Here is a 20229-nt window from a genome sequence, read left to right on the forward strand (position 1 = left end):
AAATTTTACAGACTCCTGAAATTCTATAATTATTTAAAAACATAAAATTTGGGGTCAGTATTGTGGTACAGTGGGTTACGCTGCCACTTGTACTCAGAGCACTGGTTTGAGTCCTAGCTGCTCCACTCCCAACCCAGCTCCCTGCTAATGTACCTGGGGAGGCAGCAGAGAAAGGCCTAGGTGCTTGGGACCCTGTCACCCATGTGGGAGACCAGGATGGAGTTCCCAGCTCCTGGCTTCGGCCTGACCAAAACTTGGGTGTTGTAGCCATCTGGGGAGTGAACCAGCAGTTGAAGATGGATCTCTCTTTCTCTCCCTCCCTGTAAGTCTGTCTTTCAAATAAAATAAATCTTTAAATATATATGAAAAATCTTAGTTTATTAAGATTGATAGAAAGAAGCAGAGTTTATCCCATTATATAACTATAGAATGGACTCTAATGATACGTATGTGATTACTATCAGATCAACTTTAACTTGTTCTGCTGTTGTCAGCACAGAAAAATGGTGAAGTCTGAACAAAGCAGCAGATAGAGAGATCATATCATAAGAAAATCAGGAGAACAAGATTCCTGAGAGGAAAAAAAAAAAAAAAAAGCAGATGAAATCTAATGTAACAGGATACAATTACAAATGGGGTTTCAGACGAGCTGTCAGTACTCCAGGCAATGGGAGACGATTTGAAGACTCAAATTAAAAACACATTCGACCAACAAGAAACATATTTGGTGAGGAAGGCAGATGTAAAAGCTTGAGGGGAAGAAGGGAAATAGGCAAAGGAGCAGTGAACAGGACAAGAGCGGCCCAGCTACGCGGTGGCAGGGAGCGAGGCGGAGAGCAGCGGCTGAACACAACCTGGACGCACACAGACGGACTCTGCAAGCCCAGCAGGGGCTTCAGGTCAGAGCCCAGCTGCACACCGCAAAGGGAAGCTGATCTGTAACCACTCTCTCCACTCTAATGTTCTTGAGGTGAGCAAAGAGGAACCTGCAGAGAGATGACCAGGGGAGGAACTCAAAGACGTGAACGGGGAACCACACGACGAAACCTGAGTAGGAAAAGATCTCAGGCAAGGGACAACTCCTTGGTCCCCTCATTCAGTTTCTGCAGGATGCAGAGCACTCTGAGAGTGGTCTTCTGTCTGAGTCTTGGCTCCATCTTCTACAACATCATCTACTACTTCCTTTGGGCAAAGGGGGAGAATAGCATAAGTTTAACTGTATCATTATCAGGACTATATCCAGTTAACTGTGCTAACTACCTGCATAAACGATACTTGGTATTACTGAAAAATACAGACAGATACTTGCTTTTACCAGAAGAGGAAACCACCTAGAAAAGTTGAGTCGTGCGCTCAGAGGACAATGGGGACCGACAAACATTTGCCTAGTGCAAGCCAGCAAGAGGCCAGGATTCTAAACCACTTAGAGCTTATCTGCAGTCACTCTCGGTACAAACAAATAGAACTAGGATGTACGATTCTGGGTGTTTTCACCATAAGGAAATGTTAAATGTTTGGATGGACAGCTATATTTACCCTCACTGGACACCATCCAACGTATACATGTGTTGAAGCATCAAATAGTACCCAACAGATATGTCCAATTTTCTTTACATCACTATTCCATTTTTTTTTTTAGTTAAAAAAAATTCTTGGCTATACGTCTCAATGCATGATTTCAGCAAATACAGAATCCAATTGAGTACAAGTTATGTAGAATGCTGAATAATAAGGCAACCAAAAGCATATCACAAAGGAACCTCAGGTGAGATGGGCATTTGGGAAGGGAGGTTTAAAGGAAGTGAATGTGGAAGACCTCCTGGAAGACGGAAGACTGGACTGTGATTATGCACACAGTTGGACGCAGTGAACAAAGATGAGCAATGAGGGCAGAAGGAAGCACAAAGTAATGAGGCTAACAACGTAAAGCGCAGACATTGAGATCTCTTAGCTGCATTTCAAGAGAGAGCTAAAAATGAAACGCAACACAAACGTGAACCCCGTGTACTTTTTGCTGCAAGCAATGATTCAATTCCAGCACAGAGTACAGACCTCAGCAATTTACGATGGCACTTCAAAGCAGTATACGGAAAATGGAATTATCTTCAGGCAAAAAAGTGTTTAAATTCATGCATGATTTTTTTCATGATACACATTTTCCATGAACTTTTAAGAGCTCGCATCGTATTTACTATTTAAGAAATGTTTTAAAATAAATGATTATGGGGTACACCAACCAGAAACCAAAAAAAAAAAAAAAAAAGAAAGAAAGAAAATCTAAACCAAAATAAACACAACTACAAACTTTCAAAAATATCTTTTATTTAGACAAAGTAATACCACTAGAAAATAACCTTACTTGAATGGATGGTGTGGTGTAGCAGGTAAATTCGTTGCCTGCCGGCAACACCAGCATCCCATATGGGTGTGGGTTCAAGACCCAGCTGCTCCACATCCAATCCAGCTCGCTGCTAATGTGCCTGGGAAAGCAGCAGAGGATGGCCCAAGTGCTTGAGGGCCTGTACCCACATGGGACACCTGAAAGGAGCTCTTGGCTCCAGGCTTTGGAATGCCCAGCCCTAGCTGTTACAGCCATTTGGGGAGTAAACCAATGAATGGAACACCTTTCTCTCTCTGTCTCTCCTTCTCTCTTTCTGTAACTCTGCCTTTCAAGTAAATAAAAATAATTCTTCAAAAAAAAACAAGAAAGGAACCTTATTTTAAAATATTACTTTCTAATTTTAATGCCTATTTTCAGATTCAAGGTTTAAAAGAATTGGGGCCATTGTTATGGTGTAGTGGGTAAGGTCTCTGCCTGAGTCACTAGCATCCCATACAGGCGCCAGTTCAAGTCCTGGCTGCTCTACTTCAATCCTGCTCTCTAGTAATGCGCCTGGGAGAGCAGTGGAAGATGACTCAAGTACTTGGGGCCCTGCACTCATGTGGGAGAACTGGATGAAGCTCCTGGCTCCTGGCTTTGGCCTGGTCCAGCCCTGACCATTGCAGCCATGTGGGGAGTGAACCATCAGATGGAAGATCTTTTTCTCTCTCTCTCTTCCTCTTTATTTCTCTTTCTCTCCCTGTTTCTCTATAACTGAACCTTTCAAATAAATAAATCTGTTAAAAATTATATCCAGTTTTAAAAATGCTGATTTCAATTAGTCTTGAAAGGAGTTATGACTAATACTTGTAACATTTTTATGGTATTAACAAAAAACCTTGTTAAATTTCACTGTAACATGGTTTTGAAAGCATAAAAACTGCATTCTTTTTTTTTTTTTTTCTGACAGGCAGAGTGGACAGAGAGAGAGACAGAGAGAAAGGTCTTCCTTTGCCATTGGTTCACCCTCCAATGGCCGCCGCAGCCGGCGCACCGCGCTGATCCGATGGCAGGAGCCAGGTACTTCTCCTGGTCTCCCTTGGGGTGCAGGGCCCAAGTACTTGGGCCATAGCAGAGGGCTGACCTGGAAGAGGGGCAACTGGGACAGAATCCGGCGCCCCGACAGGGACTAGAACCCAGTGTGCCGGCACCACAGGCGGATGATTAGCCTATTGAGCCAGGACGCCGGCCAAAAACTGCATTCTATAATCTATACTTTGTGGGAATTTTGAAAACACAAAGTTGAAACTAAAACCAGAAATACAATGATTAACAAATAAGAGTACAAAATCTGTGTTTCATGTAAAACTCAGTTGTCGAAGCTTTCGGATGCTTTCAGGGAGCAAAGATTGGGGATGAATTCCTGCTCCCTGTATCTGCTCTGCTCTTTGGGTTCCTGACAAAGCTGCAGGCTATGAAAGCCACAGGTGTTGTCCTTTGAGAGTGAGCAGCTTTGCTCGGGCCAGTCTCTGGACAACTTCTGGGTAAGACCGCAATGTATCATGACCAAAATACGTCCTCCCCTAAAGCATTCCTTAGGAAGACGTGTACAATACCTGGCAGGAACAGCACATTCCACCACGGAATCCATGGTTAATACCCTTTGCTGGCTAAGTTACATATTTTCCTGGTAGGAGTTATTTCTCTCAAGGACTTATTTATGGGCATGGGAACTAAGGAGGCACCTGGCATGGCTCAGGTGTCATTTAGGATTCTTTGGTAACAAGCAGCAGAAACCAAACCTGGCTACCTTAAGTCAAAGCAAGCACAATATGGCAGCTCACAGGACCCAAGGAAGGGATGAGCATGCAAGGGAAAGGTGAAGCCAGGCCACTGGAAGCCTGCCCCATGCACACGGCGACTCTGCTTGGTCAGGAGCCGCACTTGCTCCTATCTCTGCGTTTTTGCAGTCTTCCTGGAGAGCAGCTGGTGGGCTACATTTGAGTTGCTCCCCTTTCTAGTGACAGGGCTGGCAAAGAAACAGAGCTCTTCTTTGTTTTCTGGGGAGCAAATCAAGGCCAAGGTTACCCACGATGAAGCAGAGTCAAGAGGGAAAACCCAAACCACTGCAGTAGAGGGTCCTTCTGGAAGGTTCTCAAGTGAAGCACCCTGACACCAGGAGGCAACAGTGCAGGAGGACGAATGCACCTGCAAATTCACCCAAGATACAGACCATGAGCTGTGAGAGCCGTTAGCTGCTGCTTGAGCAGGGACGAAAACCATGAACGTGGAATCCACTGCCCCGAAACCAAAAGTCAAGAAAAACCACATGCCAAATAAGGACAGGGGTATTTACTAATTCATATGAATTTAAAAAATACCAAAAAAAAAAAAAAAAAAAACCCTAACAGCAGAGGGTCGGAGCACCAACTGGTGCCAGTCATGGAACTGTGTGTGCCACAAATACTTTCATTCCACGGACAGACCAGCACTCCTATGACCTATTCACACAACTCACACACTGCTGAACCAATCACTTCTACCCCACCCACACCAACCACTTCAGCATTAGGTTCAGCTTCTTCCTCTGAGCTCGATGCTTCCCTCGATTCCCCCTAATCCCTGGCCGGACACAGAGGAAAAGAGGTCGGCCCTGTCTTCAACACCTGTGCAGAGACCCTGCCCTGCCCTTGCTTCCCTGGGGCTCAGCCCTGGGGCCTATAGGCAGCAAAGGGTCACCCACTGAGTAATGGCCGCACTCGGGTCATCCTAAGGCCACAGGACTGTTCCCCATTCTTCTTCACTTTACAGACTGAAGACCAGAATCACTCTTCCCCCCACACCCCGAAAGATCTGAAATTGTTTTGCTTTTAATCCCTCCGCAAACCCAATCCTTTTCCTCCTGACAGGTGGGCTTCTCAAACACTTCCTAGGGAACAAACCCTCTGTGTCCTGGGCATGACCCCGGTACACACACCCCACCCTGACGGACACCAGTGCTGGGCTGGCCAAGGTGACGCGCTGGCGGAAGGGAACTCCCCAGAGGATGGCAAGCTAATTGCATCCAGGGTCTCATTGACCTGTCTCTGAAATCCAGCTACACAACTGTGCTGCTTCTGTGCTCAGCACCACACAGCCCTCGTCTGTGAGTGGCCATCCTGTGAGCTGTGTGAATTCACCATTAACTCCTGGTTGCAATGCGGACGAGAACCCACAGGTGCTGAATGTAGCTGTGGGTTTCCCGGGTCTTGTCTCACCCCATGGAAGCCAAGGCCAGGTCACATCCACTGCCGGCCTTCCCTGATGCAGCCAAGCTTGTTTCCTGAGCTACGCCTGGCCCTGACGCTTCCCCAGAAGACTTACCACGTTGGTTCCAACCCCTACTTCCCTTCTCGGTGCAGTGTCACCAACTCAAAGGAGTCCCTCCCTGAGTCTCTCTTGGCTCTTCCCTCCCTGGCTGCACCCCTACACTGATTTCATGTGCAGTACTTACACTGCTATTAAATGTCTCTTGTTCGCCTGTTTACTTTGCCATCCCTGCTAGCAGGGACCATCTCTGTCTCTGTCTGGTTTGTTTCTGAGTCTCCAGCTCCTGGCAGACAGGATGAAATACAAATCATGACTTTTATGTCTCTATTTCTTTAAGACACAGATATGATAACCATACTTAGAAACAAACAGCCCAGAAGAACCCCTGGTGCAGCACTGCACACGTACAGAACTGCACTTCTCCCTCAGATGCTGGAAATACACAGTTGGCAAGTTATTGAGCATCTACCCCAGGACTGTGAGCTCTTTAAGAGCAGAAACTATGCCCATTCCTTTCATCACAATGCTCAGAATAGTGTCTACCTTGTAAATAAATGCTTGTTCTATCAATCAATCAATCAATCAATCCATCCATCTCTCTACCTCCAGAAAAATTCCATGTAGAAGGAACAGAGTCACTTGCAGACTTTAGTAAAGAGCTCCATCAACCTTATTAACTTGTATTCATTTATTCATTCCTAAGAATTACTGAGTACCTACTGTATGACAGGCATGGTGTGGGATGGTGAGGATATAATGAGGAAAACTAGCCACTCACCCATCCACCCAACAAATCAATCAAGCAGCCAGCCAGGTCCCTGCCCTCACGGGCTATTACAGCATATTGAAAAGACAAGACGGAAATGATCATAGAATTAAACTTACACAGTTACAGAAGAGATGAGTGTGAGGGAAAGGATCTGAATTACTTGAAAATTATAGAGCACAACTATTTAAACCAGATGTTACCAAGTCTCTTGGATAAAACACATGTTACGGTCATTAAAGAAAATATTCTGAAGAGATAGCTGGATCTAGAGAAAGACAAAATAAACTTGTACTTTTGGCTCATTCATACAGGTTTACTAAATTATATTAACCACAGAGCAATTCATACATTCAAATATTTGTTTTTGGGGAAATTCCCTCCAACTCCCTCCTTTTCTAAGGGTATCAGCTGCCCTGCAGGCTCCCTCCATGCAATGTCTCTCAGGCTGTCACAAGCAGTGCTGCCTCTTCTGAATTATCTGCTCTCACTGACCCTCTGATGCTAGAGACACTGGTCAACAACCTGGTTTAGGAACTCAAACATCACCCTACAAGAGGTACTGTTGCTTTTACAGACGGAAATAGTTTCCTTACCTGGTCCATTAGGAGTTTGTCCAGGTGATTCCAATGTTGTTGTGGAACTAGTGACTTCTGTTGACTTTCATCTCTATGTCTCGAATGTTCAGTCAATAATCTCCACCAAATCTATAAAGCCCCCAAGAAATTCTTGAATCAGACCAGCCTTTGAGAAAGCACATCCATTGTGGATATGGTTACATAAACCTGATGGTACCCTTTCTGTTTAATATAAGAGCATTAGTTTGTGTTTTTCCCCTCCTGCAAGTTAAGCCCTGATTACAAGTAGATAATGCAAAATGTATACTATGCAAATGTTACATGTTCTTGAAAAAATATATGGGAATGGAAACCACAGAAAGTCTGACTTTGATCTGGGTTACAAGTAAATCACTAAGCTATTTTATATAGTTTACAGCTTACTCCTACAATTGGAGTATCTCCCACACTGCTATGCCAAGAGTTATAAACTCCATTTGTGAGCATATATTGTGCATGTGTGTGCACGTCTGTGTGTGTAAACTATCATCTACACATATACTGTGTATGTGTGTGCATGTGTGTGTGTGTAAACTATCATCTAGAGCTTTATTAGATAAAACTTTTCAATTGTTGACCCTACTGTCTTGTGAAACAAGTCAGTTTTTCAGTTAATTCTGTTGGGTTTTCCAAGTACACCAGGATACCTCAAAAAGTTCATGGAATTAACAGATGTCTTTCAAATTTTTTGAAACACACTTTTTTTTATAATACAGATTTTACATAAACTTTTTGAAGATCCCTTGCCTAGTTTTCTCAAAGACTGACAGTTTCATCTCTTCATTTTAGGGTGCTGGCCAACATCCCCAGTCCAGCACTGGGTGACAGGGCTGACAGAGAGCTCTTGTTTCATCAGGACCCTGAGAACATGTCTAAGGCGTCCCCACTGATCATGACACCGCCTTTTAGAATCAGGCATACTTTGTCGTGGGAAGAAAGTGTTGATCTACTCTTGGTGTTTCCTCTGTTGGTTGTGAAACCAAGAATAGGCATTGAGTCTTGCCAGGTTCCTTCTTAGGATCTGTGGTTGCCCATATACCACCATTCTCAACAGCCGATTAGCAGAATGGCTTGTGCTGGTGTACACACCCAAAACCATCTTTTTACTCTTCAAAGTTAAGAATGTGGACATAATGTGCTAATTATTTTTTGTCAAGGGAGTTCTAAAACCATTTTGTTTTAAATTTTTATTTTATTTGGAAGGCAGAGAGAGAGAGATCTCATATGGTGATTCACTCCCCCAAATGCCCATAATGGTCAGGACCAGGCCAAAGCCAAGAGTCAGCAACTCAATCCTGGCAGGGACCCAAGCACTTGAGCCATCACCAGCTGCCTTCCAGGATCCACAGCATTCCAGGAAGCTGGAATCCAGCAGGAATTCCAGCAGGAAGCTGGAATCAAGAGCAGAACTGGGACTTGAATCCACACACTCCAATACGGGATTGTGAACAAAGCAACGTCTTCACCACAATATCAAATGCCCATACTTCACACTATGCTTCTGGATTCCGTTTGGTAATACGATGATAGATGATGGACAGACACATGCACCTATACAGGAGCATTTTTAGGTAATTATTCTAAGATTGATCTGTACTTTTACTGTTTATATTTAGCCCATTTCCAGTTTTGGTACTGTATTTTTTTAAGGAAGACATTCCTAACATTGAATATACAATGGGAAGCTTATGTGTCTCTCATATCACAATTCTAAGACAAGCAGTCCAGTTCACAGGCAGCCTCTGTTTGATGTGGTTATGCATGAACATAAGCTCATTCCATTGTTACTTCAACTCTTGGGGGCTGGCATTTGGTACGGTGTGAAGACACCACTTGGGGCACCTGCATCCATATAGGAATGTCTAGGTTTGAGTACTACTTCTTTTTTTTTTTTTTTTTTTGACAGGCAGAGTGGACAGTGAGAGAGAGAGACAGAGAGAAAGGTCTTCCTTTGCCGTTGGTTCACCCTCCAATGGCCGCCGCGGCCGGCGCCCTACAGCCGGCGCACTACGCTGATCCGATGGCAGGAGCCAGGTGCTTCTCCTGGTCTCCCATGGGGTGCAGGGCCCAAGGACTTGGGCCATCCTCCACCGCACTCCCTGGCCACAGCAGAGAGCTGGCCTGGAAGAGGGGCAACCGGGACACAATCCGGTGCCCCAACCGGGACTAGAACCCAGTGTGCCGGCGCCGCAAGGCAGAGGATTAGCCTACTGAGCCGCAGCGCCAGCCCCGGTTTGAGTACTACTTCTACATCTTATTCTAGCTTCCTGCTAATGCTTACTGTGGGGTACAGCAGATGATGGCTCAAGCACCTGAGTTCCTGCCACCCATGTGGGAGACCCAGATTGAAGTCTAGGCTCCTGGTTTTAGTCTGACCCAGCATCAGCTGTTGTAGGCATTTGAGGAGTGAACCTCCAGATGCGAGCTGTCTCTGTCTTTGTCTCTCTCCTTTTCAAATAAATAAAAATTGAAAAACAAAACTAACCTGTTGGATGTTACTCTGACTGTGGTAGAATCTGTGTGAGGTGGGCTGCTGCTGTGGCTCACTTGGCTAATCCTCTGCCTGCGGCGCCGGCACACAGGGTTCTAGTCCCGGTTGGGGCGCTGGATTGTGTCCCGGTTGCTCCTCTTCCAGTCCAGCTCTCTGCTGTGGCCCAAGAAGGCAGTGGAGGATGGCCCAAGTGCTTGGGCCCTGCACCTGCACGGGAGACCAGGAGGAGGCACCTGGTTCCTGGCTTCGGTTCAGCGTAGCACGCCGGCCGTGTCGGCCATTTTGGGGGTGAACCAATGGAAAAAGGAAGACCTTTTTCTCCGTCTCTCTCTCACACCTTCTAACTCTGCCTGTCCAAAAAAAAAAAAACCTATGTGAGGCATCAAGCTCCAGCTTGTACAGCAGGGGAGAGTACTGGGAGGACATTCAATGCCTGAGGCCCAGAGCCACAGGTGCCACATTCCCTCCCTTATATTTTGTTAGCAAGAGCCTAGCCCCATGGCCCTACCTCAACAAGGAACCTCTGGCTGGGCAGCTAGGAGCCCCAGAGCAAGACTTTCGCCATGAAGGATGGAGGAAAAGACGCAGGAAGGCAATTGGCAGCCTTGGTTGCAGGTTTCATCGTTAGCTCTGCTTCAGAAAAACACTCTGATCATATTCCTCCTTTTCTATGTTCTGAAATAAAATTAAGCAGCATTAGGGTTTTAAGTATTTTGAAGGCTTGTTAGAATTTAAGGAATGTTAGATTTGCTGTAAAGTCATCAGATCCTGGAACTTGTGCATATATCTGGAAACTCCGATTTTTTGAAATCCTGACTAGATTTTCTATTTCTTTTGGAGTCAGTTTTTAGATTTTCCTAGGAAACCACGTTTCATCCAGGTTTTCAAATTTATACATATGCTGAGAGTTGGGCAAAAGAACAAGTCATTATTTTTCCTTTTGTGGTTACTTCTCCCTTACTTCTAGTGCACATTTCTGCAGTGTTCATTTGCTCATTACTCATTACATGTACTTATTGAATTGTAACTTAGAATGATTTCATTCTTTTAATGTTTACAGATTTACTGGCTTTTTGTTACTCAATAGATGACAGCGCAGTTCTGTATAATGAATGCTATGTTGCTGGGGCGTCTGATCTATTCTCCGCGTATATCGGACATTTTATGTCAACAGATTATCCACTTCATTAACTGACATAATTCTTCTACATCCAAATGCTTTTTTTTCACTTAATCTGTCAGAGATGAAGGGGAGTAAAGTGACCTATGAGTGGTATATTCGTGTCTCCTATCTACACAGAATCTATTTTTTGATTGATGCAACTACTGTGTTCTGTGCAAATTCAAACCCATTTAAGTCCATGATTTGAAAACTTCAGCTTTATAAAGCATCCTCTAGTCTCACTCAGTGTGCTTTTGCTTGAATCCATTCTTCTTCACCTGATATTAAGGTCACGATCTCTTCTGTGTGCACAGGCTTTTGGTCACCACCTTATATTCAATCGCGTTGAAGCTGTTTGCTTTAGATGAGTGTCTGGCATAGGACATCATGTAAGACTTGCTTCCTGGAAAAAATGAAAATAAATGCATCAATATGACAGCAACTTCATCTCCTTTCCATCACACTTTTGTTTTAAACTGATGGCTTGTGCCAGAAGCCAAGATGGAATCAGACACAGAAGAGATTTATTGGGAATAATGCCTGTGGGAAGGAAAAGGCTTTAGACTGTGGTCTGGGGCTGAGGGGACAACTGGGCGGCAAGAACACAGATGCAGAGCCAAGGAAGAGACCATGGCCAATCCTACAGGGAGGTCCAGTCAAACAGGGTGCTTTACAGCAGCCTCACATGAAGCAAAAACACCCCTCCCATGCAGTCCTCCCGGGCGCTGCAGGAAGGCGTGTCTGCCTCCTCCGTGAGGCAACACCTCACTGCACAACTGCCCGAAGGCTCACTACTGAAGGAGCATCTCAGCGAAGGACCTCCACGTCTGCCACACACAGTTGATAGTGTTTTTACCCAAAAACAGTCCACATGCAGAACTGCACAGCCCCTCAGTGCACACAGTGTAACCTGTCTTGACAGATTCATCAATCCACTTACCCCTCCCGTACAGGGTATAAAATATTCCTTCACACAAAAAAGGTGCCTCGGGCCTTGGATGCAACCCGCTGCCCACCCACCTCCCCACCCACCCACACACACACCGAGGCAACCACTGTTCTGAGTTTCATTACCAACATTTGTTTTGCCTGCTTTGAACTTCATAGACATAGAATCATAGTACATGCTGTTTTGTTTCTGGCTTCTCATACAGTATCTTATTTTTGATATTCATACATGCTATTGTTGCAGTTATCAGATTTAAATGTTTTATTCAATTGTATGAATATTTTCACCACTTGTTTATCCATTTATGGACATTTGGCTGTTTAAGTTGACTGTGGTAAAGACGATTTATGTGAACGTTTTTCCTATGAGTATTTGTGTGGCTAGATATTTCTTGAGTCTTTGGGAAAGACCCAGGAGTGGGACTGCTGAGTCATACATTGAGTCTACATTAAACTCACAAGAAACTGACAAATATTTTCCTAAATCATGTATGCCCTTTTCACTCAAACAGCAAGCCATGACTTTATTGTTATTTAATTGAACCTTTATTGAGATCTGGAGTTAGCTGACAGCATTACAGCATAGAGTCTTGCAGTGAACGTCTCATCTCTCTCCATTTATTCAGGTCTTGAATTTTCTCCTAGAAATGTTTCGTTAACACAGTACAGGACATGTTAACGCTTGTTTAAATGACATACCTAAATGTTTCACTGACTTACACTACTGCAAATGTTGTTTTAAATTTTCTTGTTGCTCATTCATTGTTATTATATGAAAATAAAACTAGCTTTTGTATACTGACTTTATAATCTGTGAATTGTCTAAAATTATTTGGGGAGAGAGAAAGAGAAACCTCCCATCTGCTGTCTCGCTCCCAAATGCCCACAACAGTTGGGGCTAGGCCAGGTGCCCACATCAGTGGCAGGGGCTCAAGTACCTGCTGCCTCCTAGGGTATGAAATAGCAGGAAGCTGGAATTAGGAGCCAGAGCTGGGACGTGAACCCAGGCATCCCAACTGGCATCTTCTGTGCCAAATGTCTGTAGATTCTTTTCTGTGTACACCATCATGTTGTCTTTCAAACACAAAAGCTCAGACTCTTCCTTTCCAAACTTTAGGCACTCAATTTCTTCCCCTTGGTTTGTCTCACCAGCCCAGATTTCCCATGTATCAGGAGGGATGTGAGCAGACTCCATGGCTTTGTTTCTAATCTTGGAGAGACTGTCCAGTGTTTCCCACGCAGACCACACCGTCCTGACTCATCAAAGGCTAGGTTTAGAAATCCCGATCCTGGGCCGGCGCCGCGGCTCACTAGGCTAATCCTCCGCCTAGCGGCGCCGGCACACCAGGTTCTAGTCCCGGTTGGGGCGCCGGATTCTGTCCGGGCTGCCCCTCTTCCAGGCCAGCTCTCTGCTGTGGCCAGGGAGTGCAGTGGAGGATGGCCCAGGTGCTTGGGCCCTGCACCCCATGGGAGACCAGGAAAAGCACCTGGCTCCTGGCTCCTGCCATCGGATCAGCGCGGTGCGCCGGCCGCAGAGCGCCGGCCGCGGCGGCCATTGGAGGGTGAACCAACGGCAAAGGAAGACCTTTCTCTCTGTCTCTCTCTCTCACTGTCCACTCTGCCTGTAAAAAAAAAAAAAAAAGAAAAAGAAATCCCGATCCTGACATTAGGTGTGCAATACCAGTGCTGCTGTGTTGTGCTGTTTCCCAAGCACCAGGAGCTCTTTCCTCATTCTGCTGTGACTGGAAGGGCTGTTTATTCTAATGCTTTTTGCTCTGGTTGGGCTGCTTGCCCCCCTCAAAGGCAGCTCCCAAGAATTCCTCCCAGCCCAGCTCAGCACCCATCAGGCTGCCGGTTCCACAGATGGTGGCATTTTCACTTTGTCCCTCACATTCTGTGACCCCAAACATGAAGGTCTTTTGTGAAGATTTTGGTTTACTGTCCTGTGTGTGTGTGTAAACTTCAGATACTGGCCAGAGTTTGCTTTCACCCACTTCTGTCCTGTTGTCACCTCTGTTGCCCGCAGTTCACTGTCATTTCTCTGACGAGTTTGCCTTGGCCATGTGGGTCACTGCTCAGATCTGTTCTCCCAGGTCCCCTGCTGCCCTTTGTGTTCTTGTCTTGCTGGCCCCATTTCTTATAGTCTTCCTTCATAGAATAACAAAATCAGCAGTGTTGGTCTGCACTGCCGTCTTTTTGGAGAAGCCTTTTGCAATCTCTTGCTAAACTCGGCCCCTCTCCTCCTTGGGCTTTGCTTACACTGTCTTATGCTGAGGTGGCGCCAGTGCCCCTTGCTTGTCATGACTGAATGGGTTTCCTTGGCAGGATCTTTGCAGAGAATTCCTGGATAAGAGCCCCAAGCCTTGTAAGCCACAGATTCCCCTTTCCTCTTCTTGATACAAATACAGCACATCGTTGGTGATGCTTTGTGTGGCCTCATGTCACACCTCGCAGGGTTTCTTGGCACCGGTCTTGCTCGCTCAGTTTTACCACTGTGAAAGCATGCAATGGCAACTTCCACTTTAGAGACAGCAATTGATGCTGTGCTCAGACCTGCTGCTACTGAACAGTCTAGCCACTGTTTTTGCTGCAGGTCTCAGCTACTCTTGGTAGCTCTCACATGGGCTCTAGGTTTGCTCATGGTATTGTTTGTAGGGTTTTTAAATTGCCATTTTTCCTTACTATTTTTGTGTGATTTCTAGAAGGTGGGATGCCCACTTGCATGTATCAGAAGTCACTTGAAGATGTTTGCAGAGACCTGTGTCCTAGCTCACATCTTACAAAACACACATACTGTTGTATCCACCCTCTGGATAACATGAAACATAACACGCGGCCATCGAGGACTGGAAATGTTAAGTTCACTAATGTGTCTTACCAAAGAACATGTACAGACTATTTTTCAACAGCCCCTGCTAGGAGAAACTATTCAACGATACTTACCTGTGCAATTCAGCTGACCATCAAAATATTTTCTTTGCTGTATCACTTAGAAAGCAAAGGCATAACAAAAATAAGCACCCTATAACCCCAGCAATAGGCTCAGAGAATTTCCGTGTTACCCTTGGCTTTCCTTACAGCACTGAGGTATGAAGGGGGGGATAGAAGTACATGAGATATGCAGGGGTTATAAGGGCAAGGATAAGTCTCATTGTGAAATTAGAGCAGGCACTGAATTCAGAGGCTGGCTCAAAGTGGATCTTCTTTGGGGAACATGAAGACATCATCAGTACAAAGGTCAGAGAAGCATCTTAGGAAACTAACCACAGAGGACTCTCTGAAGCCATGGGGCTAACAACTGAGCTGCCAATAAAGATGGAGAGCACGCAGCCATGAACCAAAAAAAGGGAGAGAAAAAAAAAAAAAAAAAAAAAAAACAGGAGAAATACACAAGGAAATCAATACCAACAGTTACGCTTACATACATATAAGAAGTATCACTTTTAATATACTATAAAGTGCAGAATAACTAAGGATAATGAGGAGTTCGATCTTTACCTCTTCCCACGATGCCTTGTGGCTCCCCAACTTCTTTTCCTCACAGGTATAAAACAGAGTCTCGGGGCCAGCGCTGTGGTGCAGTAGGTTAATCTTCTACCTGCGGCGCTGGCATCCCATATGGGTGCTGGTTCTAGTCCTGGCTGCTCCTCTTCCTATCCAGCTCTCTGCTGTGGCCTGGGAAAACAGCAGAAGATGGCTGAAGTCCTTGGGCCCATGTACCATGTGGGAGACTGGGAAGAAGCTCCTGGCTCCTGGCTTTGGATTGGTGCAGCTCCAGCCGTTGCAGCCATTTGGGGAGTGAGCCAGCAGACGGAAGTCCTTTCTCTCTGTTTCTCCCTCTCACTGTCTGTAGCTCTACATCTCAAATAAATAAATAAAATCTTTTAAAAAAAAACCCACTTGAGTCTCACTGAATGTGTATGATTACAATAAAGGAAAATACAACCACCAGGGAAGTTATTAAAGGTTGGATTTTGGTAGGCTTCAAAGCATTTAAAATTTTATTAACCTTTGATATTTTGAGATTTCATTATGGTATATAGCCTTTCTACACTCTGGAGGCACAGTGGCTTTCCTACTTACTACTTATTGAATTCTTCATTTAGTGGATAGCTAAGCTGTGCTTAAAGCAAATTAAAAGTATGTCATTGTAAAAACGAAAAAGAAAAATAAGGAAGGGGGAGGGAGGGTGGCATGGGAAGAGTCATTATGGTTTTAAAACCATATATATGGGGCTGGTGCCGTGGCTCAATAGGCAAATCCTCCACCTGCGGTGCCAGCACACCAAGTTCTAGTCCTGGTCGGGGCACCGAATTCTGTCCTAGTTGCTCCTCTTCCAGGCAGCTCTCTGCTGTGGCCAGGGAGGGCAGTGGATGGCCCAAGTGCTTGGGCCCTGCACCCGCATGGGAGATCAGGAGAAGCACCTGGCTCCTGGCTTAGGATCAGCGCGGTGCGCCGGCCACAGCGAGCCAGCTGCGGCAGCCATTGGAGGGTGAACCAACAGCAAAGGAAGAGCTTTCTGTCTGTCTCTCTCACTGTCCACTCTGCCTGTCAAAAATTAAAAAAAAAAAAAACCATATATATGGAAGTACATGACATTTATTCCCTTTATGTAATTTTTTTTTTATATTTTAGTGTGAGACTGCTGTTCTGACCATCACCCTTTCAGAGTTCTCTGTGAAATGGCCATACACTTCCTGCAGTAACAGGCAGTGTACACAACAGTGCTTAGCACACAGTAAATGTTACTCAATGTAGTATTTTGTGGGCAAGTTTTAAAAAATCTTCTTTATAGTCATTCCATTTACAACAGTTGAGATTATGTCTGGAGAAGCTAACAAATGTTCGTACTCTTGAAAAATGTAAGGTTAAAACTTCCTCATTATAAAGAGAATTATTCTCCTATTTAATCAACTCTTGCTATGTCAAATGAAGCTCTAATTGGACACAATGTCAGAGATGGGGGGTTCCACCTGGAGATACAGCCCTTCCATCTGTCTCTCCTGGATGGCATGGGTCCCTGACCCAGGGGCACATCAAGCAATTTCCTACTGAGGCAGACATTCACAGGGGACAGCAAATCTACGTCCGTGCTTAGCACACCAAGGAAATGCACCCAGTGCAGTTAACAGTCACCTTTGGTGATTTCAAAACACTACCATTAGACACTGCTTGGGCTGTGACTTCCATGAGTCCTGAGTGAGGATGCTCATGGTGACAGGGACCGTCCTGCAGGCTCCTGCTGCTAGTGTATTCTAGCACACTAGCTGGGAAGCTCTTACACAATATACTGCCCTTCAGGTACTATGATTTCAGTTCAACCCAGACTTTCAATTCCTTACCCAATGGAAGGAGTAATGACAGCAGCAACTAACAGAAGCCACACAGAGGGATACTTTTGGTGATCCTGGGAAAAATCTGGAGTGGTCTAGAGAATGCAGACAACTGGAGGGAGTCATAGCTCAAATTTCAAAATCAGGACTCAGCTGTGCTTATAAATCTTAGTGGCATAAAGACCAAATGTTCTCGTTTTTGTGCCACAACTCCCTACCCACAGTTCTTAATATACACAACACATTAAGAAATGCACCCCATTCTATACCAGCGTGTCTCACACTTTTCATCCCGTGACCCGTGACCCTCTTAAGCATCAGCACAGACATCAAAGGACGATTCCGTGTGAGCTGTGTCTATCAGAATTTACTGCCAGAGAATGGAAACTGACAAATGCTTACAAGCACCAATTCATTGACTGAAATAGCAATGAACAACCCTTCATGTGTTAAAACACATGACATATTTAGGAAAAATAAAAATTTCTAATTAAAAAAACCTAGTGAAAAGAATGGCTTTGTTCTGCACTTTGGTACGTTTCTTCAGCTTCAGGGCCAATACACACCGCAGGCAACGTCTGCAGACTCAGGGGAATGAGGGCAGGAGTGGCATAGGAAGCAGCTTCGCCCTCACGCACTCCCTGGCAGCGTCTCAGCAGAACAGGTATCCACCTCCCAGAAGTGAGGACCTGCCACTGCCTGGCTTACCACTGGCTGCTGGGGCCAGAGTGGTGACAGCATTCCCAGATACCACTGACTGGGCCTGTAGTGAGGGTTTAATAGGGTCTCTGGACAGTGCCTCTGGAAGAATGTGAATGTGTTTCAAGTAAAGCCGTTCCCTGTCTTCGGTACACACTCTGGGTCTGCAATAAGGAACGCTTGGTTTACAGCAAACATGCCAAGACAGATCTAAACAAAACGCTTCCAAGAGGCATTGACTGATGAGTTAATGAACCAAATTGAACAGAATTTTATTCAGTGGAATCAGAGAGAAATTCTTTCTCAATGTGGGGCTCCTCTTAAGACAACACATTTCAGTGTTAACAAGAAACTGAAGTTAAAAACTACTATTCCATTTACAAAACATTTTTCATGGGTTTTCTTTATTCTTTTAATTAACGAATAAATATTGAATATATTTATGGTGTTCAACATGTTTTGAAATATGTATTCAACTGGGGAATGGTTAAATCAAGCTAATTAAAATAGGCACTTCTCTTTTGTAGAGCAATTTCTAAGCATACAACACATTGTTATTAACCACAGGCATCACATCATACGATGGATCTCTTGCACTGACACCCCCAACCCCCACCCCTGAGATTCTGAATGCTTTGACCAGTATCTCCCCAGTGGCACCATCACTTGGCCTCAGGAAGCCATCAATCTATTCTCTGCTTCAAGGAGTTCAACTTTTTCAGAATCCACATGTGAGGAATAACACATGGTATGTGTCTTTCCGTGCCTGGTTCATTTCACTTAATACGATGTCCTGCAGGATCACCCAATTGTCAGAAGTGACAGGATCCCATGATGTTTGAAGGTTGAACAGTATTCCATTATTGTACTTTCTTTACCCTCTCACCTGCTGATGGGCACTGAGGGTGACTGTTCACTTTGGTTATGGTGAATAACGTCACCATGAACACAGCAGATTGGGATCTCTTTAACACGCTTCTTTCCTCTCCTGTGGATATATACTCAGTAATGGGCCTGCTGGGTGATGCAATCATTCCGTTTTTCTTCTCTTTTGAGGAGCCTGCATTCCCTCCACCAGTATGCACGACCTCCCTTTTCCCTTCATGCCCAGCAACACTCACAGTCTGTCTGATAACAGCCACACTAACTGGTGTGAGGTGATATCACATTTCCCTGATCAGTTATGATGAGCTTTCTTTTCACATACCTGTTGGTCATTTGTCTTCTTTTAAGAAATGTCTATTAATGTCCTTTGTCCATTTTAAAGATTATTTTCTCACTACCAGGAGGTTTGAGTTCCTTACATATTCTAGATATTGACACTTAACCAAATATTTAAACATAGTTTGTAGGGTTTTTTCTCCTATTTTATCAGCTGTCTTTTCACTGTTGACTGTTTCTTGTGTTATGTTCATAGGTTTTCTCATAAACTACTCTCCTTCCCCTTTAAAATGCAAGTCAGTGTCAGGCATTGGGCCTAGCAGCTAAGTTAACAGGATGCCGTGCCATTTCAGGTGCCTGGGTGTGATCCCTTGCTCTGTCATCCAATATCTGCTCCCTCCTAATACAGACCCTGGGAGGCAACAGGGACTGCTCAAGTGGTTGTGTTCCTGCTAGGCACACAGGAGACCGGGATGGAGTTCCCAGCTCCTGGGTTTGGCCTGACCACTATGGACATCTGGAGACAGAACTTGCAGACGACAGCTCTGTCTCTGCTGCTCTACTCAAATTTTTTTCTAAATAATGCAAACTAAGTCTGTGTGCTTATTGTTCTCCTAAGAAAAAATAAGGTAGCTTTTAAAAATAAATTATCTCATGAAGTAAAAGGTTATTAACATATTTATCAGTATTCCCAAAATGTTTTATAAATTCCCCTTAAAATTTTAATCTTATATAATTTGGAAGTCCATAAAATATGAGAATTTTAGGGAATATTCTACTCTTTCACCCAAACCCATCCACAAGACAGTCTAAGAAGGGAAATATACTGCAAAGTCCTAAACAAAATATTAATAACAAGTACATATTATCTCAAAAACAGTATTGAGTGAAAGGGGCAAGACACAAATACAGACATATAAAATTGCATTTATATCCATCTCAAAAACAGGCACACTGTTATTTGGAATGGATACACAGGTGGTACAGATGTAAAGCAAAGCGAGGGAATTGCTACAAAACTTGGAGCAAAGGTGACCTTGGGGTAGAGATGTGCAACAGGATGGCCAAAGTCACTGGGGCCTCAACTTCTTGTATATGAGAAAATCTTAGGTTACTGGTTCAATTCATTGAATGGCTACAGAATTATTTGGGGATATATTCTTCAGGTGACAATACTGTTAAATTACATTCTTAAAATGAATTTTCTACTTACCTAAAGCTTTAATTTTATTGGCTTAAGGTTACTCAAATTTATTCTATCACCTTTTTAACTGTTACAGCATCTGTAGTGAATTTCCTTTTTAGTCTGCAGTTTTGGCTTTCTGTGATGGTACTATTTTCATCAATCTCACCAAAGGTATGTGAATTCTATTAGTGTTTTCAACAAACCAAAGTGGTGACTCATAGAACCTTTGTATTCTAA

At 44.3% G+C, this 20229-nt stretch overlaps 1 protein-coding gene across 8 annotated transcripts in view; it reads right to left on the bottom strand.

Annotated features, from left to right (window-relative positions):
* The window catches only part of PUS7L (pseudouridine synthase 7 like), a 91456-nt gene that overhangs the window by 31141 nt on the left and 40086 nt on the right, over positions 1-20229 (bottom strand). For 5 of the 8 annotated variants that reach the window (XR_011379098.1, XR_011379096.1, XR_011379099.1 and 2 more), the window contains 4 exons: positions 15112-15288; positions 10944-11068; positions 10012-10178; positions 6992-7102 (listed from right to left, as the gene is read on the bottom strand). The gene's annotated coding sequence lies outside the window, so the exon portion shown is untranslated. Of the gene's footprint in view, positions 1-6991; positions 7140-9497; positions 9854-10011; positions 10179-10943; positions 11069-15111; positions 15289-20229 lie in introns of all 8 variants that reach the window. The other 3 variants (XR_011379097.1, XR_011379104.1, XR_011379101.1) reach the window with 2 other exon arrangements.

Source organism: Oryctolagus cuniculus, chromosome 9 (assembly GCF_964237555.1).
Source record: "Oryctolagus cuniculus chromosome 9, mOryCun1.1, whole genome shotgun sequence".
NCBI lineage: Eukaryota > Metazoa > Chordata > Mammalia > Lagomorpha > Leporidae > Oryctolagus > Oryctolagus cuniculus.